This window comes from Xiphophorus maculatus, chromosome 23, assembly GCF_002775205.1.
Source record: "Xiphophorus maculatus strain JP 163 A chromosome 23, X_maculatus-5.0-male, whole genome shotgun sequence".
In the NCBI taxonomy this organism is placed as follows: domain Eukaryota; kingdom Metazoa; phylum Chordata; class Actinopteri; order Cyprinodontiformes; family Poeciliidae; genus Xiphophorus; species Xiphophorus maculatus.
The window spans coordinates 18,479,381-18,501,934 of record NC_036465.1 but is presented as its reverse complement, the minus strand read 5'-3'; the positions used below and the strand labels follow the sequence as shown (position 1 = coordinate 18,501,934).

The 22,554-nt window shown below is 38.7% G+C and overlaps 1 protein-coding gene across 7 annotated transcripts in view; it reads right to left on the bottom strand.

The window, feature by feature from the left end:
• Positions 1-22,554, bottom strand: part of LOC102235621 (collagen alpha-1(XXIII) chain) — a 148,385-nt gene that overhangs the window by 124,073 nt on the left and 1,758 nt on the right. The gene's annotated exons all lie outside the window — the stretch shown is intronic.

The following is a 22,554-nucleotide window of genomic DNA, read 5'->3' as shown; positions in this document are numbered from 1 at the left end:
CAGACTCACAGCAGGAGGCAGGACTGCTTTAGTGCTGATGTGTGATATACTCCTCCAGCTCCTTCTTTTTACCCTGTCTTTATCTGTGACTACCCCATCCACCGTGTGCAGCTGCCAGGATCACAACCTCACCAGGTGCTTTCATTTCACACCTCTAACTGCCTATCAACACTTCTATCTATAAGGCCATGTGCTTCAGATATTCATCTACCTATTACATGCTCTGTCTCTCAGTCAAGGTGATGATACCCCCGCTCATCTCCAGACCTCTGGAACTAATGGTCGACTCTGACTTTACACCACCTGTACATCATACATGAGCTCAGTGTGTGACAATGGCACAACAGGCTAAGAACCAACCCCGAAGCCTAAATTTATCACTGCTGTGATCCCCATAAAGCAAGTGGCTTCATTGAAAACTATCACAGGAATTTGAAGACGGCTATTTAGCGTGCTCGAAGGCTAACATGCATGCCTGTGATGACTGTGTGCTATATGGGGGAGTAAGAGAGATCATGAGCAGATTTCTGGACACACAATCCTATAAGGAGGGAGGATCACAATGAGAGTCATGGATGAAATAAGTGGTTTAAGGCTTATGTGGTTCATTGAAGGAGTAAGTGAACATAAAACAAGTCATTCAAAACTTAAACACTATGCTAGACTCAACAGCACATCTGCTCCTAAAATACAATTGTCGAGCAAATAGCATCTCTCTGCGCTGGTCCGAAGTAAAAGTATGAAACTTCAATGATTGTCCGCCCATATTTACACACATTTATCTAAGTTACATCCAGGATGTCACATTCTCAAAGGCCAAAGCTTTATGCACTGTGCAGATTGTATGAAACAAAACATAGTTGGCTAAACTGTAAAAATACACATTGTTGATCTTTAAAAAAAAACTAACTTTATGATTGTGGGACGTTCCAACAGACTTTATACAAAGATTAATAAAGAAAATGGAAATAGGTTAACTATCCAGTGAAAATCTGACAAAAAGAAGAGGATAAGAGTATCCTAGTCATTAAAGTAAAGTGTGAGTAGGCCTGTCACAATAACAAATTTTGCTGGATGATAAATTGTTCCAGAAGTTATTGCAATAAATGATAATATTGTTGTTTTGAGACCATGTTTAAGTGATGTAATGGTAATATGGCAAAAATAATAATGCAAGAGGACAATCTAAAAGACCAATAAGCTTTAAATACTAATGAACTGGAACTGGAAGGCATTTTAAATATCCAAAATAAATAAATAAAACAACATATGAAATGAATTCTGAAGTCTTTGTAAACAAAACTGTCCTTCATTAGTGTGAGACCAAAGCACCAAACTGCTAAAACTGAACTTTTATCATCCAGTTTTTGGTAGAAAGAGAGAAACAAAGAGAGACACAATAAATCATACCAATGGAAATTATTGAGTTTGTTTTAACTTATTATGCGATTAATTGATTTATTGATTATTGTGACAGGCCTAAATGTGAGGACAGATCAGCTGATGGTTGATGGTTTGTACATTTCCCTGAGACATTTACTCTCTCTATTTAATCCATCCATCCATCCATCCATTCAGTTTCTGATGCAGAAATTGTTTTAAGCATATGTTGCAACTTTGTCAGAACAAAAAAACAAGTAACTGATGGAAAATGAAAAGCATGAAGCAGCAAAGTTGACAGACTTAAGATAACATAAAAGATACTTGATTAATCTAAAAACAGCCACAGCTTTCTGGGCTCAATCACACCTCCACACTGGTACAGGTCTCTAAACGAAAAATCTTGACTTCATCAACATACCAGAGCAGCAATCAAATAACAACCGAGATCAAGTTGATTGAAAAGGACAGAAGAAATTTAGGCTTAAGCCTGCTCTGCCTAAATCAAACACATTTTGAAAAAAAATTTTTGACTAATCTAAAGGGATTCAGTCTGAGATCAATTCAACCACCAATGTGGAGACTCACATAAATGAAAAGGGATTGGGGCTTTGTGGAGCAGTTAAAGCATGAAGAGTCTATTAAGGGATTAAGTCATTATAGCGGATGATTAAAGTGTGAAACTTTTTGTGTGTTTGTGTTGTTGCAATAATGTCAGCCCATCAATCAAACCATAATTCAAAACCAGAGATCTATGCACATGGCGACTTTATTCATCTTCTTTGGAGTTTTACACAAGTTGAACATGACATAATGGCATAACTGCAACTTCATTTTCACTGAGGCTGGAGAACGATCAGTCAACAACAGCTAGCTGCAATTTTATGTAAGCTATGACGTCTTCATTATGTTCTGTCACTTGATCTCTGGGAAATCTATTACATGAACACTGCAATGAAACTGCGATTTATGTGATGAAGAGCAAACATGGTGGCAAAACGCTACGCAATAGCTATTGTATCTTACAAAACTATTCTTCCTTGCTATTTTTACAATTTGTTGCATTGCAACCACAAAGGTTTATGTGTTTTGATGGCATTTCATGTCACAAAATGATACAAATAAATGCATAACTGATAAGATGAGTAAGAATATAAGCAGTAATCATACATGTATTTCACCCTCATAAGCCCAGAACCATCTTTGTGGCAACATTAGCCGCTAATTTGGAAGTATGTCTGTAGTAGCTCGGTAAATGTCACTTTTTGGCCTCTCTTTATGTTTTTTTTTTATTTTTCAAATTAGTTTGATTCCAGTCTGATTGGATGGAGAGCATCTATGAAAATTAATGTTCAAGTCTAGCCATAGATTTGCATTGTTTTCAGGTTAGGGTTTTAACCTGAATAAAAAATGAACATGCTTCAATGTACACTATCCTGTTGTAGTTTAAGGTCATTGTCCTGCAGGAAGGGGAACCTCTGCAGGTGTCTCAAGTTTTTTGCAGCCTCTAACTGTTTCCTTCCAGGACTGGCCCGTTTTTATTCTTAGAAAAAGAAAACATTTCCACCTAAAAATGTTGCCATCATGTGGCTCCTGTTGGAAAATGGCAGCATTTGAGATTATTTAAGAGTATCATACAAAAAAGGGTTTCAACATATACAAAGCTTTGTCGTATTGAAAAAGCCATAAAATGTTCTTTTATTATTATGCTCTACTTTGGGATTGTCTATTGAGTAAAATCCCTCCAAATGTCATGAATTACTGGTTTGTATTTGTAACCAAATGTGAAAAAGTTCTGGCCTATAAAAACTTTGGCAGAACATTGTATTTTCAAAAATCTTAATGGGTCGCAGCACTAACACAGGCTCCATTTGAAACTGTAGGCTACATGTAAAAAGTGATGGTCTTTCATTCAGACATTCAAATATCTTTCATTCTTCAGTAGAGTAGGCACTGCTGTTCGTTATGACAGCCAGATGCAGCTTCTTTTGCTGAAGGCGTAAGTTACTGATGCTTTCCTGGAGTGCTGTGCAGCGAGTGAGCAGCGCACCACCAATGGCAAAGGTAGCGTCATACCATGCACACATGGGCTGCATGTGCAGAATGCATCTAATTGGACACAGCGGCATCCCGGAGTACCTTAACTTTGCTCCCATGCGTCTGTTTCTGTACGTGTGAATGCAAAGCAAGATTTTATTCACACTGAAATCTTTTTGTCACTTTGAAGAAGAGCGCTGTTTAGCCTGTCAGTCATACGCTCCTAAAGGTTGACCACAAACTCCATACCACATCGAACAAGTGTGACAGAACGGTATACAAGACAAAAGAGCCAAATACCACAGACAATAACAAACAGCAGGAGAGAGGGCCTGGTGAAGCTCTCCAATGTATGAGGCCAGATTGTTTTATCCACACATCAATCATGTATGATGGCTCAACCATGTGAAGAGCTGAGGGATGAAAAACAAGACAAATAGATGAGGAAGAGAAGACAGACAATAGTTGCATTCTGTGGACGCTGTTGTTCACTGCACATGTTTAAACCCAAAGATCATCCTCAGGGGGGTTTAGATTGGACTGCAAATTTCACCACATGACTACACCATCATTTGCATATTCTTTTGTGCACATATTGTTTGCCTATAGTGCTGCGATAAAATGTTTACAGGTTTCATCCATTTACTTTTCAACTCATCTACATTCAGATTTTTGTAGCTTCTACGAATAAGTCTGAGATGCTTTTGTTGTCATTTTAAACCAGTTCAGTGAATTTACAAAAGTCCACCAGATAATTGCCAGTATTTCTTTTCTTCTTCTGCTTCAATATTTTGCAGGCAGTTCCTGTTTTATTCTGGCCTTGCTGTCACTTATGCAGATGTGCCAAAGTGAAGAGAAAACTCTGCGCCATCATTTACTTTTTTTGCAAATGATTAGTTTGGTTTAGTTTGCTGTTTTCCTTAATAAATAAAATCATTATTTAAACATTACTTTTTATTTGCTGTGGTTACTTTTGTCCCAGGTTACATATTTTTATTTTTTATGACATTTAAGTGTCATACAAAATGAACACAGAAAAAATCCGAAAGGGGGGAAATTATGTTTCACAGCACTTTAGACCCATCCCTTTTTAAAACATGTTTCTTCCTCAATAAATTGGTTAGATTTGTTTTTTATCACGCGAGTAAGATAGTCTCTTTACTATCAGTGTCAGAGGACATCAGCATCTGTGCTTTAAGCTGTTTTAGTAGGCATACGTGTGTGTGTTTGTTCTCACATGTGGGATACAAAGGAATGAAAACTGACAGTTGGCAGACCTGTAAACGGTCCAACATACTGAAAGACTGACAGGTAGACATACAGACAATGCCAGATGCATTACAGCCATGTCATCTGATCTGTTTTTTGTGAAAAGGGCCAGGAGAGCTGCTGGGAACCCACAACACTAACTACCAGCCCCCAAGAACCTCCCCTGGTTCTTAACGTCTATTCTCCTCTATTCCTGAAGCTTGTATACCTGATAATGCTCATTGCTCGGCCGGTAATTGGAATCAGCTTCACATAATTGCCGCCAGATCCAGCACATAAAGATCTGATTTACCTTCTAACATATGAGCAAATCGTAGCAAAGTTGGTGAATTTGAGCCACGGAAAAGCACATAATCGGTTTCAAATTTTTCCTGGGTGAAGATTACTCATCTTTGCTGTTTGCTATTTGTGTATGCATCCATCCTTTGTTTATACCTGTTTCTCTTTGCAGGGAGCTGGTGCCTGTCTCCAGCGGTTAGTGGGGAAGTACACAATGGACAGTCCATCATAGGGCAACACAGAGACAAACGGGTCAAACAATCATGTATGCACATACTAACTACCAAAACAACAATAACCTCCATACCAAAGTCAGCTTGTTACCTCTGCAAGGGGTTGCTCTTTTTAGTTTTTTAACATGGGTGTTCATTAAGATGTTTGCAACAGACAACAGACTATTTGGATTATTTTTAGACTGAGTAATTTGGTTTTACAAGAGAAATGTTTTCTGTTAAGTGTTCAAGAATAAGAGCAACATCTTGAAAAACAAGGTATTAAACACAAGAAATCAACCAAATGTCGCCAAAAGAAATCAAATGGCAAAAGGTTTGGGAAGCAAATGGCACATTGTAGTCAAATCCAGATGTGCCTGTTGACAAATGTGTGTGTCACAGATGTGTAGTTATTCTTTTAGCATGTCTTTCCAGAGGGACACGATTTTCACAGAGGCAGTAAATTAGATCACAATCAGGTAAATGTGGTCACAGCAAATGGGTGCTTAGCATAAGCACTCTGATAAGATTAATTTGCCTTCATTAGAGAATATTTTAATCGCTCAACTCGTGCTCTCATTATTGTCATTAAGCGACATTACAGTACCTGTGTGAATTATGGCTAAGTAAGATGAAGTTACATTCTCCTTTTCTACTTAACGTGGAATAATAAGTGACTAATAGCTAAAGAAAGGTTCCTCTAAAAACTAGCTACTATCTCAATATTCAGTAAAATACTGCAGTGCCGTTCACATGTATGAATAAATGTAGAAACCTTTGGCCATTTTCATGCCAAATACTTGAAACTAAGTCAGACTGGAACAAGAGCATCTGAAATTGAATTTTCAAGGCTTCCTGCAAATTTTCACTTGGATTTAGGTCTGGACTTTCACTACACCATTCTAACACATGAGTATGAATTGACCTAAACCATTGTAACTGTGGCTGCATGTTGGAAGCTGAACTTCCACCCCAGTCTTACGTCTTAGGGGAGATTTTTAGTTGTAAAACATGTTAAAATCATCTAGAAGATTTTTCTTCTGAATTACAATCACGCACTACCTTGTCATGTTGATCAACCCCACAGAAAGATGACAGAAGGTTTTAGCTGTAAATTGACAAAATTTGAAACATTTTGTCAATTTAGGAGTGCGTCAGCTTCGCTACAGCTTTCCAGGCTTGTGCACAGTGCTGTTGAGAAACAAGTTGTGGGATGAGAGATTCCACACAGAAAGATTTATTTCAGCATTTGTCACACATTTATTTGTCAGAACGTTTAAATATTTAAAGCCATGTCACATATTTTTGGCTCCTGCTTCCCTGACCCCTCCTTTTCTCATCTCTTGTGGCGTGCTGCTGCTGATGACCTTTTGATACCTGAGGGACTGGAAAAGTGTGAGCGGATGGGCGGATGGACGGCTGGTTAAGTTTGGGGCTGGGAAAGACGGGGAGTTACACACACTGCTGAACGCAAACAAAAAGTTTTTTAGAGCTTGAAGCTTACAGAAGGAGAAATTAGGGGGCTCCGGTGTTTCTAAAAGGTCAGGAGGTGGTGAACTTATATGATAACCGGACCCCGCTGCCACTGGAGGGGGCCGACAGCAAACATCTCAAACTGAACGCGAGGGTGAGTTCAGTTAATTTGGGTTATTAGACCCCTGATGTCTGGCTAGTATTATTAACAGAAGATTAGATCTCAGATGTGCAGCGTGTGATCTGCCTCACAGCCTGTCAGCAGCACAGACTATTTACAGGAATGGGTCTGGTTATGGGTCTGAAATAGAAGTGTGCTGGCAACAACAGCTGTCTTTGTGTCATCAACCAAAATGCTGCTAAATTTATGCAACAATTACAGCAAGGGGAAAAATGTCCCCCATTTTCCCTCATCTTTCCTTCACATTTTGATCATGATGTGGAAATAATGTTGTTTTCCAGCAGAAACAGAGATTCATGCACAACCAAACTCCTTACGGCTTCCCTCCGTGGTTTTAAATTATGTCAAAAAGAATAATAAACACAGCTGCTCTGCACTGTTTTTCCTTTGCCATAATCTCATTAAACACCCAGACACACACATGTAAATTCAATGAAAAATCCTACATGTCCCAGAGGAGAGCTCCTCCTTTGAAATGTCACGTCTGGGACACGACCTGGGGGAAAACATGAAAGGTGATCGGTCAGTTTATGGAGCCCTGTATTAATAAACGGAGTCAAAGAGCAGCGGAGAGACAAAGGAAAGATGTAGCGTTACAAGCTGAATGCTGACCCCGCTTTAATGAAGTCCTGCTGAGTGGGGAACAAGAAGGACAGGGAAGATGGAGAAGAGGCAGCAAAGTGAGGTATGGGAGGGGAGAAAGGCCACACAGAGGGGGGAGAAACCGATCTGAGGAAGCTCCAAACATATGGATAATGTTTAGAAAATAGGGATAATGGATGGAGTGAGAGGTTGAGACACTGGGAGGGAGCTGGGGATTGACACTACGCAGGGAAGAGATACTGGCAGCTAAGACAAGGGCATGAGATGAGACCTGGGACACAGAGGGGAGAATGAAGTCTGAAGGAATGTCAGAGAGGGAGAAGAAGGGGTCACAACAGGAAGGCTTCCAGCTGCGCTCCCTTAGATCACATCTTATCTGGCTTGTTTGCTTGAGGTACACACAGGACTTCCACACCCTCCTCACCCATTGATCTCCTGTAGGCTGCCCTCTGCTCCTGCAAATGAATGCCCAAAAATATACAAGTACAGTAATGTGCAAATGTTTAAAATCAACTCAAATGTGTTTGTTATTGCCTCAGAACAGCCACACTTTCTTGTATATGTTTGTGGTCCCCATCAATAACCTCCATACCCATATCCATTTAAAGTTATATAACATTAAACTCAGCATAAATATAATCCCCCAACTTTCCATGGGCTGCATGTCAAGTTTTCAGATAACAGCTCTTTGGGAATCAGTATATTATATTATCCCCTTTCTAAAACAACGGCCTAAGTTTTTTTGATGTTGTTGCCAAATGTGATCTCCCCAACCCCCTAAATTATCTTTTGGCAACAAATGAAAGCCCTGCTGAAAAATCTTTGAAAAAGTTACAGTTCAATTGTGCAGCTTGAGGCCTGTTTTATATGCAAAGCTCCTTTAGTAGCTAACTATTTAGACACGGGAACTACATTTCTTTGTTGGAGCAAATTATTCCAACACAGTTGTTTAGGAACTTTAATAAGTAAAGTCCTAATAAGGTTCAGGGAGAGATTATGGTTAGAAAACAAGCAGGACCATCTGATTTAAGAAAGAAAATCCAATAAATTCTGTGTTTCTGTGATGTTTAATGATGAATATTATGTTTTGCAAAGTCAAACTTTTGTACATAAGTAGTAGTAAATCAGACACATAATGTATGTAATGATGTATTGGACACTTCAAATACAATAACTATTTTATTGAGTGAAACTCCAGTAGGTTTCTAGTCACGAGTTACTGATATTTTGTTGCACCTGACCAGTCTTCTTTATAGCAGCATGAGATCAACTAGGTTCAGTAAGCACAACTGTACATTTAAATAGACTTAAGTCTTGTATGTATGTACTTGAATGATGTGCAAAAGTTAGTTTAAATGGTAGGCAAACATCACCAACGTTCTGGTTTGAAACATTTCTTTCCATTCTAGATAATCATGCACAGACAAAATGTTCAGAAAAAACTTGTTTTCATACCTGGTTAGCAGTCTTTCACTTTGAACATCCTAATTTTTAAATAACCAGTGTTTGAGATTTTCTCTGTCACATGGAGGAATCTTTAAATTGAGTGCAGAGAGAAGCAAGGAGTCAAAGGCCTTCACTGCGCTCATCATTGTACAAAATGAAAAACACTTAGATTATTAGAGAAAACCTAAATTTGTTCATCTATGTTAGAGTTTTGCAAGCTATCCCCATGAAAATAAGCAGTATTTTTCTTATTTGTGACTGCAAAACCCTGGATAAAATCATATTGGTAACAAACATGCCGTTTCCAGATTATTTTTGATGACTGTCAGATTGTGTTAACATCACTATTTGATCATTTCAACTAAAAAAATAAAAATTGCATCTTTGTGACTTTGCAAAGAACAAAGAGAGACTGGCTGCTTAGAAGCAAAATAAAAAGAAACTTGAAATGACTGAAAACTGCTGTACAGCATTTGTTGGTAAATGGCCTGTATTTGTTTGGCACTCCAAAGCGCTTCACGCTAGATCCAGTCATTCACCCATTCACGAACACATTCGCACAATAATGGTGCCAACTACTGCGTTGTAGCCACAGCTGGCCTGGGGATTTTGTGTTTGGTGTGATGCAAAATACATAAATATAAAACAAACCCAGACACTCAGATGTGCACACAATAAAAGTCCGAGACAGGAAAGATAAGTATCCAGACTCTTGTGTTTCATTTCCTATTGTCTGTCTCTGGGATTCAGGAGGAAACAGAGATGAGAAGGTATCACATTGGGAAGCTGAGTTAAAGAGATTTATAGGATAACAAAGAAATATTACAATTTCTGCAAAACGTTTCCAGGAAAAATAATCCTAAATTTTCTAATTTGACTAGCAAAGAAAAAAAAAGGCACACCGATTAATAATATTGCTATGAAATGCATCAAGATGAATGCCAAAAGACAAAGAAGACATGACAAAGCAATGGAAGGAGTGAAAGATCAATAATATCACCATTCCAGGATTTGTAGATTAAAAACATACAGGATGTGCCCTTTGTAAGTATTGTGTAAGTGCCGCAGTTAATCCATTTGCCTTGTGAAGCCTGGTGTGGATCCCAGAGGGAGTCAGTCTCTTTTCTAATTCACACAGAACAAATTTAAAAATGCAACCACATGCCAGAATTTCCACCTCGGACCTGATTGACGATCTTATTTCAGTCATACTTTCAAATTTGATTAGATGCAGGCCTCTCTAGTCAGTGGCCGCTTTTACTACCATGACATACGTATGATAAAATCAAACATTCAGCAAATTTATAAATCAAAATAACAGAGGTTTTTTTTCAACAACTTCTTTTGCTTTAAAACATTTCCAAACAAATTACTCATTCTTGTAACGAGGAAAAAGCAATATAGACTTTTTTTCAGACAGCTGACCAGCAGTCGCAGCAGGTGGGGGACTGGGTGAGTCTGGGTTACTCTGGGCAGGATTTAGCTGTAGAAAAATGGTCACTCTCAAACTGCCCATGACTAGCAGATGTGTGTTTTAGGTGCACTTCAGTTACTTATAACTGTGTGTACATATTTCTGTGGTGTAATCAGCTTTTATTTAGAATGTAAAAGGAATCGTATGGGGCTTGTGGTTGAAACAAGCTTGCAGTAATACCATATTTGCTTATTGTTGCAAGATGTGAAAGACAGACAAAAAAATGAATGAGGAAAAAAATTTAGATTCCAGCTGTATATCTCACATTTATCTCCAATTTCATTCACTGGAATCGTGTTGCACGCATTAGCCTCTTTGACGCTCCCCTCCCACCGCTCTCAACTCTCTCAACTCATCCGTGTCTTTGTCTTTGTTCCAAATCACACAATCAGAACCACATGGAAGTGAGACAACAATCCGAGTAAATAAACAAAGCAAGAAAAGAACCGAGCTTTGTTCCAAGGGTGTATTAAGGAGCATTAACGGCAAGGACGAAGAGTGACAGCGTAATTAAAATGTGTGCATGCCTCTGGCTGTCTGCTTGAATCACTTGCACATGTCAGCTGACTGATGTATGTCAATACACAGTGATACAGTTGACAGTCTTTTGGATCAGAAATATGCAAACTGACGCCTGAAAAAACATGCCTAACCATTAAATGACTAATGCTCCAACATGTTCCGATTTCATTCAAGCTGCAGCTATCAAACATGCGCATTGTATGTTGACTGTCCAGAAGACCAGATGTGTACAAAAGATAGGGAAAGCAAAGAAGGGGAACAAAATTTGGATGCAAGCAAGAGAATGAATGAGAGGAAAAAGATGGTGGACTTGATAGGTTGTCCACATGTTCGGGAAAGATATTTCACGTGAAACCCGAGCTGACAGGACATCTGTGGTATACTCTCCTGGCTCTCAAGATGCACTCAGGACTCATTTTATTATGATCCCTGAGTGAAACGGCGAACATGCAGATAAGAAAGCCCAGAAGAGGACGCAGGGCTCTCAAACGGTCCGCAGAGATGGAGGAACACACAGAAACACACGCCATCGCTCTCTCGCACATGAAAGCTATGGCACATGTGCAAGGTGAGTCAACACGCGAGCCACAAAAATGCAGACGCACACAAATGTTTGCCGAGAATGTACAAAACAGATGGGACGCTGATAAAAAAAAAAAAAAAAAGTTTCAACATGTGCATTGTTCTGTGTTTCAGTAGAAGCTGCTGCCCCCATCTGTGCCTCCGTCTGGCCTGTTGCACAACGAGCAGCAGCATGCGACAGCGTTCACAAGTGCTTTGCTTTAATCGTGGCAAGAAAGGAGCATGTGTCCATCAGTGTGCAGTCGTTAGTACTAATTCAGCTGAAATGATCACAGAGGAAACGCATCAGAGCGCTGCAAACAAGTTGGTTATTAATACGAGCCATTTGGAGCTAGACTGACAGACACTCCAACCAAACAACAGCAAATGCAGTGTGACAGTAATTCTGGTGCCACATTATTAGGAGTTATTAGCTAGTCAAATTGCTGGTAAATGGCTGTCTTCTAATCACTGGAGAGAAACTTCAGAGATGTTGTCTCACACACGCGGATGTTGATAGTTTAACTGCAGCTACTGTGGTTCAATGTTGAGCCAAAGATGTGTTACATATGGTTGGAGACATGCGAGCGGAACAGCAGCATGTCTCGGTTAAGCTGTCCTATTTAAGGTTTCCTTCTTGTACAGACTTGTGCGTTTCCTTTTGACTGGAAAAGCAACCAATTGAAATTTGGTTATTCTATTACATATTTTATTACATCCCAAACTTTTAATTGCTCAGTGGGTGAAAATTACGAGCTGATCTTCCGCTTGGCAAAATCCGAACCTCAAAACTCCGGTCTTTCCTCCCACACTTGAATTCACAGCAAACACTTAATTTTATTACTCAGTAACATTTAAAAGCCTAGCAATCTGTGTACAAATGTTTGTGAGTTTGTGGTGTAAACCACTCTGAGTGGTCAGTATGACTAGATAACTTCAGCCTATTTACAAAATGTGTCATGTGCATTTTACACCTATCCAATAATATTTGGCTGAGCCCTGTGTAGAAATACAGCCAGTGTTTCAAATACAAGCAAATCTGTTGTATATCAATCGCAAAATGTCACTTTCCAAGGTGAATCAGAGATGTACTATTTTAGGTTCAACGTTCCCCCTCATTGTGTGTCAACCTCCGTTTACAGTGTGCATGTGAGAAATAATCATCTTCACCCTCCTCCAACCTCATTCCCAGCTGAACTCTGGGTTAATGTATACAACCTGGGAACAAACTGAGCCTCTCTGGAAGCAGCAGCCACAAGGAAACCCAGATTCCAGATCCAGTGCAAAACATACACACTTCTGAAATCATAAATAAGTCAGTTATGATGAGAAATAGTGAGCTGAAAAAGCAAGAAACAGAATTAAGACTCAGGGGGGGGGAAAGAAAATTAAGGACAGATGGAAATATATGAGCTACGGTAGAAAGTAAAGAGAAAGGAGACCCAATTTGTGATACCTAAAATGCTCATGGAAATTGAATTGGTGATTTTAATTATTTTTATTACGATTGTCTTAGGTTTTTATTTATAGCTTTAATAAGGATATTATATATTAATAATAACAAATGTAACTTTGTTTTCTTTTAAGTTTTCTTCTTGTATTAATTGTATTCATGATGTTCTTATGATGTTCAAGCATGTATGTGTGGATAACTCAAGAAGAAATGAGAGAGATGCTGCCATCCATCTTTTGAAGAACAATGTTTTCGACATCTGAAATAATGATTTCACATAGATGTCATTCTTGTGCTTTTGATATATTTTACTTTCCTTTGCTTTCAGAAGATATTTAAAATGGTACAACAGTTTCCCTGAGAAATGGTTGTTAAAATATATTTAAAATGTCAGACTGATGACTTCCATGCAAATGTCAAACGTTTTGTTGAGGTTACGGCAATATGCCCTTTCGTGTTTATCTTGAAAAATAATGTTTTAACCAGTTTTATTGCTGATGCAAAGGGCTACATTTTAGAAAGCAGTCTTAGAGGAATAAAATAATTAATATCTGCAATGAAGATCCTGTCTATTATGTGACAAATTAACTAGCCACAGGTGTTACGTTGTTGAAAGCTTCCTAGCACTGCCTCTGCCATGGCTTTGCTGAACTGCCCTAAAACATACATACTGTAGCATAATATGCACCATTATTGCTGCGGGCATATTCAAAGGTCTCAGGCCCAGTTTTATGATTCCAGTTCTCATTAAAATGGTGCTGGGAGAGTGATGAGTTCATCCAGGAGCTTTTACCCCACACAGAAACACAATCTGCACAATGAGACCATTTGGATTGCCTACACCTCTAACAATATTCCCTCGCTATGAAACAGAGAGATAAGTCTGCTTCATTAATTCCTTCCTGCAAACGATATAAGATAAACGACCTTTGACCTAATGTTACCTCCTTGCTATCTCTTGAGTTTATATCCAAAGATGCTATCTGCCCAAATAAATCCAGGTGTGCTCACAAAAGTCCCGTCCTGCAGCTGGTTTTAACATTCCTGATTGAATAACGGCGTTTTGGAGGCCAAAGAATATACTGGGAACTTATTTCTGATGATCCACATCCATAGTGGAAATCTTATCACATTTAGTTAGAGCCTGCTAGCAAACTTCATATGTTAAATATATTCAAGGAACAAAATTATTTTTCCTTTTTAAAACAGAAGCTGATAAGACTTTTTAAATTTCTGACTGAATGCAGACAGGAGAGAACCAGTTTGACCTCAGCATGCTGTTAGCCACCTGCTGGTGTTAAAGAGTTTGTCTGCTCCTCTATTAAAAAGCTGTTCACCTTGTCACCTGCCACTTGGGCTAATTAAAGAAAACATCATAATAGTTTCCACATTTAGGTCTGCATCTGCTCAGCACTACCATATAAGCCCTTTTACCTCCTGCTTCCAATGCCACTCTACCTCACCCAGAAAATATGTCAACCCTCAAATAATTTGAGGCGCCTATTAATAATTAAAGATCTGAAGTACATTGTGCTGAGAAACATATTAGGGACAAAAAAAAACAAATAATACAAATATCTATTATAAGTCCATGACAAGAGAAATAAGAATAGAAAAATTGCCTTTTCAATGTTTCAAAGGGTCTTTGCCAAGTTAAAAGCTCCAGAAACAGCAGGAATAATTTTGCAGCAGTTCTCTTAAATCAATCCAAGGCTGAGATGTTGAGTTATAACCCTGTGGTTTTCACGCACCATGTGACGCTTTTGATGCTCCCTCTGGTCAATTGGAAACAATCGGTGCTCGGAAAATTAAGAGCATCAGACAAATCGTTGTTGTTTGAAAGGCAGCAGATCAGATGTTCGCATAAATCACATTTTTACTTTGATGCAAAGAGTATATACAGTGACTGAGGCCTCATTTTGGATAGTGAGTGTAAATATTTGTTTAGCTGCGGTTCATTAAACTCAATCTCATGGCACTGATTAAACTAACTCTTTACTTACATTGCACATTTTAAAGTTGCATTCGTTTCCCCATCAAATTATGATCAGTTCTTCTTTCAGAATCGTTTGCCTGTAGCAGTATGTTTGCATTCTTTAATACAATATGCTCTTTTTCAATGAATCTGTCAATGTAACTTCTGATGCTTGAATTTCCATAGATTATGTTGATCTGATGTTCCTGTGTATCCAGGTCTTAATACACTTAGAATATTTTACATCCTTAAGAAATGTCTTTATGTGTGATATAAAGTTGTCTTCATGTGCTCAGCAAATTTTGGGCTATTGATTTATTTTTCTAGGTGACATGATAACATGAGAAAGATCTTCATTGTTTGTCAAAAAACACTTAAGATTCAATGACAATATTATTTAATCCACACATGGCTATGATTACAAAGACAAGTTCAAACATAAACTGTACACCTCTGCTCAAAGATGATGACATGTTCTGAAGTTGTCCAATTGACACACCCAACTGTGTCCAAGCTGTTGATCTGAGGGGAAGTTGAAGTTCTGGAAGTAGACCTCCTTCATTATTTTATCCAACCATAGGCAACATACCAATCAAACTGTCTGAAAAAAGCCCCCATAGCATAATTCTACCACCCCCATGCTTGATAGTTGGTAAAGTATTCTAATTGGGTCCTCCAGACCTGTTATTATTCTGGCTAAGAGTTTCCTCTGTCTGTAAGACTTCAGTTTAGCTTGAAGGTGTTGATTTTGGAGCAGGTCATTCTTTGTTGACCCAGACCCTTTCAGACCCTGGGAACCTGAAACTGATTTCACTGTGAACAGAGACTGGTGTTTCTAAACATCCTACCCTTTCATTTCCTCTGGTAAAATTGTTAAAACTGGGAGAATGAGATGAGCCATCAGAACAATGATCAAAGACACATTAAAGCTGGTTCTGGAATGGATAAAGCAGGTTAACACCAAGTTTCTAGAATGTCCTGACCTCAATCCCATAGTCCATGGGTCTGCTAGTGCAGTCCTCAAGGGCCGATGTCCTACTACAACTTTTAGTAAACTCCCTGGTCCAACACACCTTAATGAAATGGATGAATTACATCCTCTGAGTTCTTCAGAGTCCTGCTGATGACCTAATTATTTGATTCAGGTGTCTTGAAGCAGAGTTCAACAGGAGAAATATAACCAAATATTAGAGGAGGTGAATGTATACATAGTACATGTGAACTTTCTAACTCTTGTGGATGCAACAACATTCATCTTTCCATGTTTATGTTGGCGTTGTGCATAAAAACAATTCTGGTTTCCATGTCCTGGCATCACAATAAGGAGTTGGGAAAACTAATTCCTTGCTACTTCCTGAGATCTCTGACTTTCCTGGGAAAGACAATGACATAAACATAAACATGTCCCTCGAATAGCTGTTGCTCAATAGCTGGCTGTATTTGAAGAGACTATTTACACTCGCAGCCAAAAAGAAGCTGCCAGCAGTTTGATTTTTAAATATGAACATATGGATACAAAATCATTTAAGAGAAAAAAAAACACCACAATATGTGTTTTTACCAACTCAACATAATATCCGGCTTATTATGACTTGAATTCATTCTGACAGCTTGTATGATGTTTTGCAACTAATAATTGTAACCAGCAATGTTTACTTTGAGTCAGAACTACAAATACAGGATGATTTTTCTTTTTCATACAGTTCCTTGTTGCTGTTCTTTCAAGTTCTGCATCATTTGCACGTTGGTGCGTGGCACACAATCTTTTTCTCATCTAAGAGTTCCTGAAGTCCTTCTGGGCCTCCATGGGCTGCTGACTGGCCGGCCTGTGTCCAGCTGTTTATTTTTTGAAAGGAAGAATGTCGGCCCTGCTGTTAAACACTGCGGTTTCACAAAGCTAACTTTAATAAGGACGCTGATGAAAGACAGAGAGGGGGGAGGGTCTAAGTGGGATTTCTGGGCGAGTGGGTGATGTGCATCATTTAGATAAAACTGGTTTTCAAGAGAGGACTCACACACAGGTGCAAATAAGCTCACCTGAAGGAGGTTCCACTGAAGTATTTGAGTAAAAACCTCTGAGTTTTAATGTGATTTTTTTGGAAATTAACTTGTACAACATGAAACAATGCATCAAATGAAATCTGTTCTTTATTATGGGTGAGATTTGCTGTTTGATTTGACAGAAAATAAGCAAAGGTTTGACCATTTCTCCAAACTGTAGTGTCATTCTTTACACCAAGAGATTTATGATAGTGTCAGAAATTCATATCAGCCAGGTAATGCTGCACAACACTGAATCCCAATCATCATCACAATATCAATATTTGCAATATCACAACCATAAACAACTGCTTCGATTGGATATTATATTTCTGCAACCCTGTGTGCCACTTAAGCATGAAAATAATATATCTGGCCTATCAGATGAACTTTCCCTGACCTAATTTATACTTGTCCACTATGTCATAAAGCCAGTGTGATGTAAAAATAGATTTCTTAAAACTGTTTGATGCCACAATCTGACTGAGAGTATTATTTTTCATCTTTGGTGCCTGGTGTCAGCATGGGAAAAAAATCTGGACTTCACACAGATGTCCAAGTGGACAGGCACAGATAATGAAATTTACGTCTCACAGGCTTTGAGGTCAAGTGGACAGAAGAGCAATGCTGAGAGGAATGAATTAGCCTAAAAATATATAAAAATTTGCATCTTCTCATCAGCCTGAAGAGTTTTTAAGGGCTTTTCATGGATTTTCAGGAAGAGTGAGTGTTCAAACCACCGTTGAAAATCTTTGTTGTCACGTCTTAATAGCAACCGCATGTTTTACATTACAGAACATAAAACACAAGTTGTTTTTTCTGAGAGTTGCTCTCTTCCGAGTCATTTGAACACAGACAACAGCACCGTGTGTCAGAAGATTTAAAGTCATTGTTGTTGCTCAAGTTACCCGAGGACAGTAATCAGCTACTAATTACCATTTACTTCTTCAAGAAACAAATCCAGTTACTTCACTAAATATTTTTTTTTTCTAAATTAATTAGTTATTTTAATAATTACTTTGCTTAGCTACATTTTAAAAACATAATGCACAGAGATAGTGCACATCTAATACAGTCCAAATTTGTTGAGAATAATAAATATGCTATGTTGAGGGTTTATTATTATCATTACATTGTGTTATATATAATGTTGACTGAGAATAAGCAATTGATGGATTTACAGTAAACTTGTTAAACTTTATACAGAAGAATTAAGTTATTTATCCAGAAATGCCTCTTTAATCCAAATTCAAAGCCCAAACTGAGACTTCAGAAAAATGGCCTCATGCAAAAAAATTCCAGCTATCACCTTTCCTGTGACAAATGAACTGAGCACACTTAAGCCTCTCACAATCCTCACAATAAGAAGAAGATATCATGAGGAGTCAGTCACTTCTATATTCCCTTCTTAGCGTAAGAAAAGAAGATGTGCAGACATATAAATTGAGGGCTGGGTGTAACCTGAGAAGACGACGTTCAAACAGCTGTGAATCTCAGCTAAGATTCAACGCAGAGCCAACAGATGACTGTCTGTCAATCAAGTCGCAACAAATTAATCAGTGAAACTGATAATAATTCTTAAATAAATAGAAACTAAATGTTTGAACCCTATTCTCTAAGCAGGGCTTATACATTTTCATACACAGAAACTTGGCTTATTGCAGCAGCAGGGTAGAGAGCAGCTTGCCTTTTAAAGATTGTATATTTAACTCCCCAGTTTGAAATCCCCATCCCCCCTGCAGCATAAAGCAATAAAGCCACCTGGATTTTGCGCCACAGGGTACCCTCTTCATAACCGACCTCATACATCGTGAATGTGCAGCCGGTCGCTTTCGAAGCCTTCACTAAACATGCGCCTGCGGACATCAAAACAAACGCACAGGTAAAATTCTCACACAGAGCTGGGTGTGTGCTCTGGTCTGGCGCTCTGAACTTGCCGCGGGCCTTCGTGAAACTAATCCAAAACGAGGCCACTTAGGGAAACAAATTTCCTGCTGCTATTGTTTTAGAGTAGCCATTAATGGTTCTTATATGTGCTGTGTATTCTTCCTGTGGCCATAGGTTCCTGTAGGTAGCAGCAAGCTTCCTGTCTGATTTACAACGGCATTAAAAACAAAACGTTGCCGTGGGGGATGTCGGTCAAATTGTACAGCTTAATCTCTCCCCCAAAAAAGAGACTCTTTCCTTTCTTTTCAGGTGGGAATGCAGGACATGGAGAACTTGAGGCTCCCTCTGTGCTTCCAAGGTGAAAGATGGATCTCCAGACAGGTCCGTCAACACCACCAACAACATCACATAAATAAAGCTGTACTTTCTATATTTTCTGTTATCATGAATAGATTTTTGCAAGAGTATTCAAACTCCTACAGCATTCAAAAATGTCTCATATTAGAACCGCAAATTTTAATGTATTTTACAAAGATTTTATGTGACAGACTGACATACAGTTGTACCCAATTTTGAAATGAATGAAACCTATACATCGTTCTTAAAATATTTATAAGAAACACATTCCATCACATTTACAGCTGATAGGTTTTTGATGTACCATCCTTGTAAATTAAGAGACTAACGTTGTTCTATTTTGACAACCCTCCAAAACTCGGTCAGATTAGATACAACTAGGATTCCAGTAAAATATTGCAGTAGCTCGTAGAAGAATGGCTGCCTTTATATTTTCCAAACTTTGTCTCTACTAGAATAGCACAGCGAGATACTAAAAACCTGTTTAATGTTCTTCCAAAATGTTCTTTTTGTGAATATCAAACTTGAAGTCTTGTAACAGAATCTAAATTGAACTCCAGTCTGCACCGTTCACATGAGTTCAACACTTTCACCTAAAACTCAAAACGTTTGCAGGCTCTTAACAAGTTTTCTTGAAGTATTCTCCTGTATTAGCCTCCGTTCATCTTCCCATTAACTCTCACAAGCTTCACTGTCCCTTCAAGAGAAACACATCCCCACATGTATGGTGTGTAGAGGGTGATGGGCAGTGTTAGTTTTCCACCACACACAACTCCAGCCATGTTCTGGAGTGCAAAACTAATATTTTATAAGGTAACTGAACACAATTGCCTGCCACTTCTAATCTTTTTACTTGTAAAAAATTAAACTGCCATCTTTTGATTTAAAATTATGCACTAGTTTGTATTGGTCTACACTTCTGAAATTGGAAGCATGTCCCCTTCAGTGTCCAAATGACCCCATATCTAATTGAAAGTGAACTGATTGCACAACAGCAGGCCTGACCTCATAACCTTATTTATACCACCAAAGACCGATGCATAGCACACACTTAAGCTCAGCCCTAACAATTTAAAGATGGGCTCTAAAGATCATGTAATTGCTTGTTTTGTGTGACCAACTGTATAAACAGACACAAAAGGCAACCAAGGTGAAGGTCCTCACTATGAGGAGGCTGTAAAAGGAGGATCCTTTACTTTGTAGCTTCCTCCCAGTCTGGTATCAGACTTGTTAAACAGCTTCTAAATGCAAGCTGGAGAAACATGACAATACACCCTGTTCTACACAGGACACAAACAGCCTCCACATGGCTCTAATTACTGCAGGCACCAGAGAGGTGTTCAAGTGCAAGTAATGAGGGTTTGTATGGCAGGCAAGCTGTGTGTAGTGTGTGCGAGCCAGTCAAGAGACCGGCTGGGTGCTAACTGCAAACACCTGAAGCTTGTAAGCAGAGTTGTTCTCAGTGACAGTTTGCCTGAGAATTAACAGCTGCTGGCCATCTTGTATCTCAGAGCATAAAAGTGTCACAAAGTGAAGACGCGAGGGGTGAAAAGGTTCCTCAGATGAAAGTGGTGGATCTAATGATGCCGTCTCCACATTTTTCTTAGCCAAGAAGTTTAAAATTATAAGTGAATTTTTCTTAACAAGAGCAAAAGTGCCTCTCAGAGTCATCCTTGAAAAGCTTAATACCTCATCATCCCAGAATCAGCTGCAGAAATGCTGCCCCCTGTTGGTGTACAGCTTTTCATGCACATTGAAAGCTGAGCACCCTGATGTGTCGGGCATAACTCCAATGGCAGAAATGCCTCTCATGATGTGTGGCAGCGTGGTCTCGCTCACACAGACAGGCAGAAATACCTCAGCCTGTGATACCGGGGGTGGAAAAGCTTGAGTTTCAGATGCTGGGAGCTGGTGCTAAAGGGAGAGGAGGGTCTCTTCTTACAGAGGCGTATTGGGAGGCTTCTGTCGGTCCCCTCAAAGGCCGAGGGTCCAGAGCTCTGATGTGTGCCACTCAGGCACCCACATGCCTCCGTGATATGAACTGTAAACTTTCTCACAAGCATGCAGATGGGATGTAGACATGTAAGCCAAAGCACACTCAAATACCTGCATATTATTGAGTAACTGATGTATCGTGCACACACACACACACACAAGAGTGTGTAGAGTGTCACTTTGTTTTCTTTGGTAACAAATCCTTTTTGTGTAGAGATTGTAACAAGAATGTATTGGGCAATCTAACTGCAAAGGCAAAAACAAAAACGTTCACAAGCAGACCCTCGCATCAAAGCCGAAACAAACAACATGGTCCTTTGTTTTACTAAAGACAAAAAGAAACCACATCGCCAGACCAGCAACTGAGAGGAAAGAACTTTAAATAGACTCATGAATAGTTGAAATAGGAGATAGGATTTCAATGTAAAAATCGTTCGATTCATCAACAGTTCATGAAAACATTAAAATACAGTCAAGCAAACAAAGTGACATTATGTAGTAACTGGCTCTGAATTAAAGGGGCAACATAAGGTCAACCTAATCAGAAAACATTATATCACAACTCAGAATATATTTAAGTAAAATGTAAAGTAACAAAGTATTAGATAAAAAGTACAACACTGTAAACATTTTTACATTTTGCGACCTTGCAACCACAAACTTTATATTCTTTTTATTAGGATTCTATGTGACAGACCTGCACAAAGGGATACATTTAACAACTAAAAATATCTAAAAAGTGTGATGTGAAAAAAAACAAAACATTGTGGAAATTAAGCCGAGAAAAGTATTGTTTGAACTTAATCTCAACCATTTAGTGGACATGTGGTGTTTGGGGGATACAGTACATAACACTAAGGCATGTGAGTGGAAGAATCATGCTATGCATCACTTTGATGGTCCCCCACATGAAATCACAATTAAATATGAATTAATTTTTGTTTGTAAAAGAAAAAAAGTAAAAATGTTGACAACAACAAGATGCAAACGCAGCTTTCGGAGTTTATTTGTTTTAGAAATAACCTTTCGACTGTAAACACTGCTGCAGAACTGAATATAATTAATCCAGCTAAGTTTGCTAAACCTGCAGAGAAAATGTCTTAAAAATCTATATTAAAAAGCCGGACTGTCTGAATGACAGCTTCAATAAAACATACACTTATTCTCTCACACTGCCATGCACACCCCGACACACATCCTGTTGCAAGAAGGCAAAGAATTAGGCCTATACGGCTTCCCCTTCCATAGGTCAAGTAAAATATGTAAACTATCAAATACACAGTTGGTCAGTAGGTCACTCAAACAGGAGCTCAGACCTCACCCGTATGTGTGGGCACCTCTCAGCACGTACATCACACCAAACCAGCAACTTAACCCCAAATAAGAGAGATAGCATCTTTCTTAAAACCA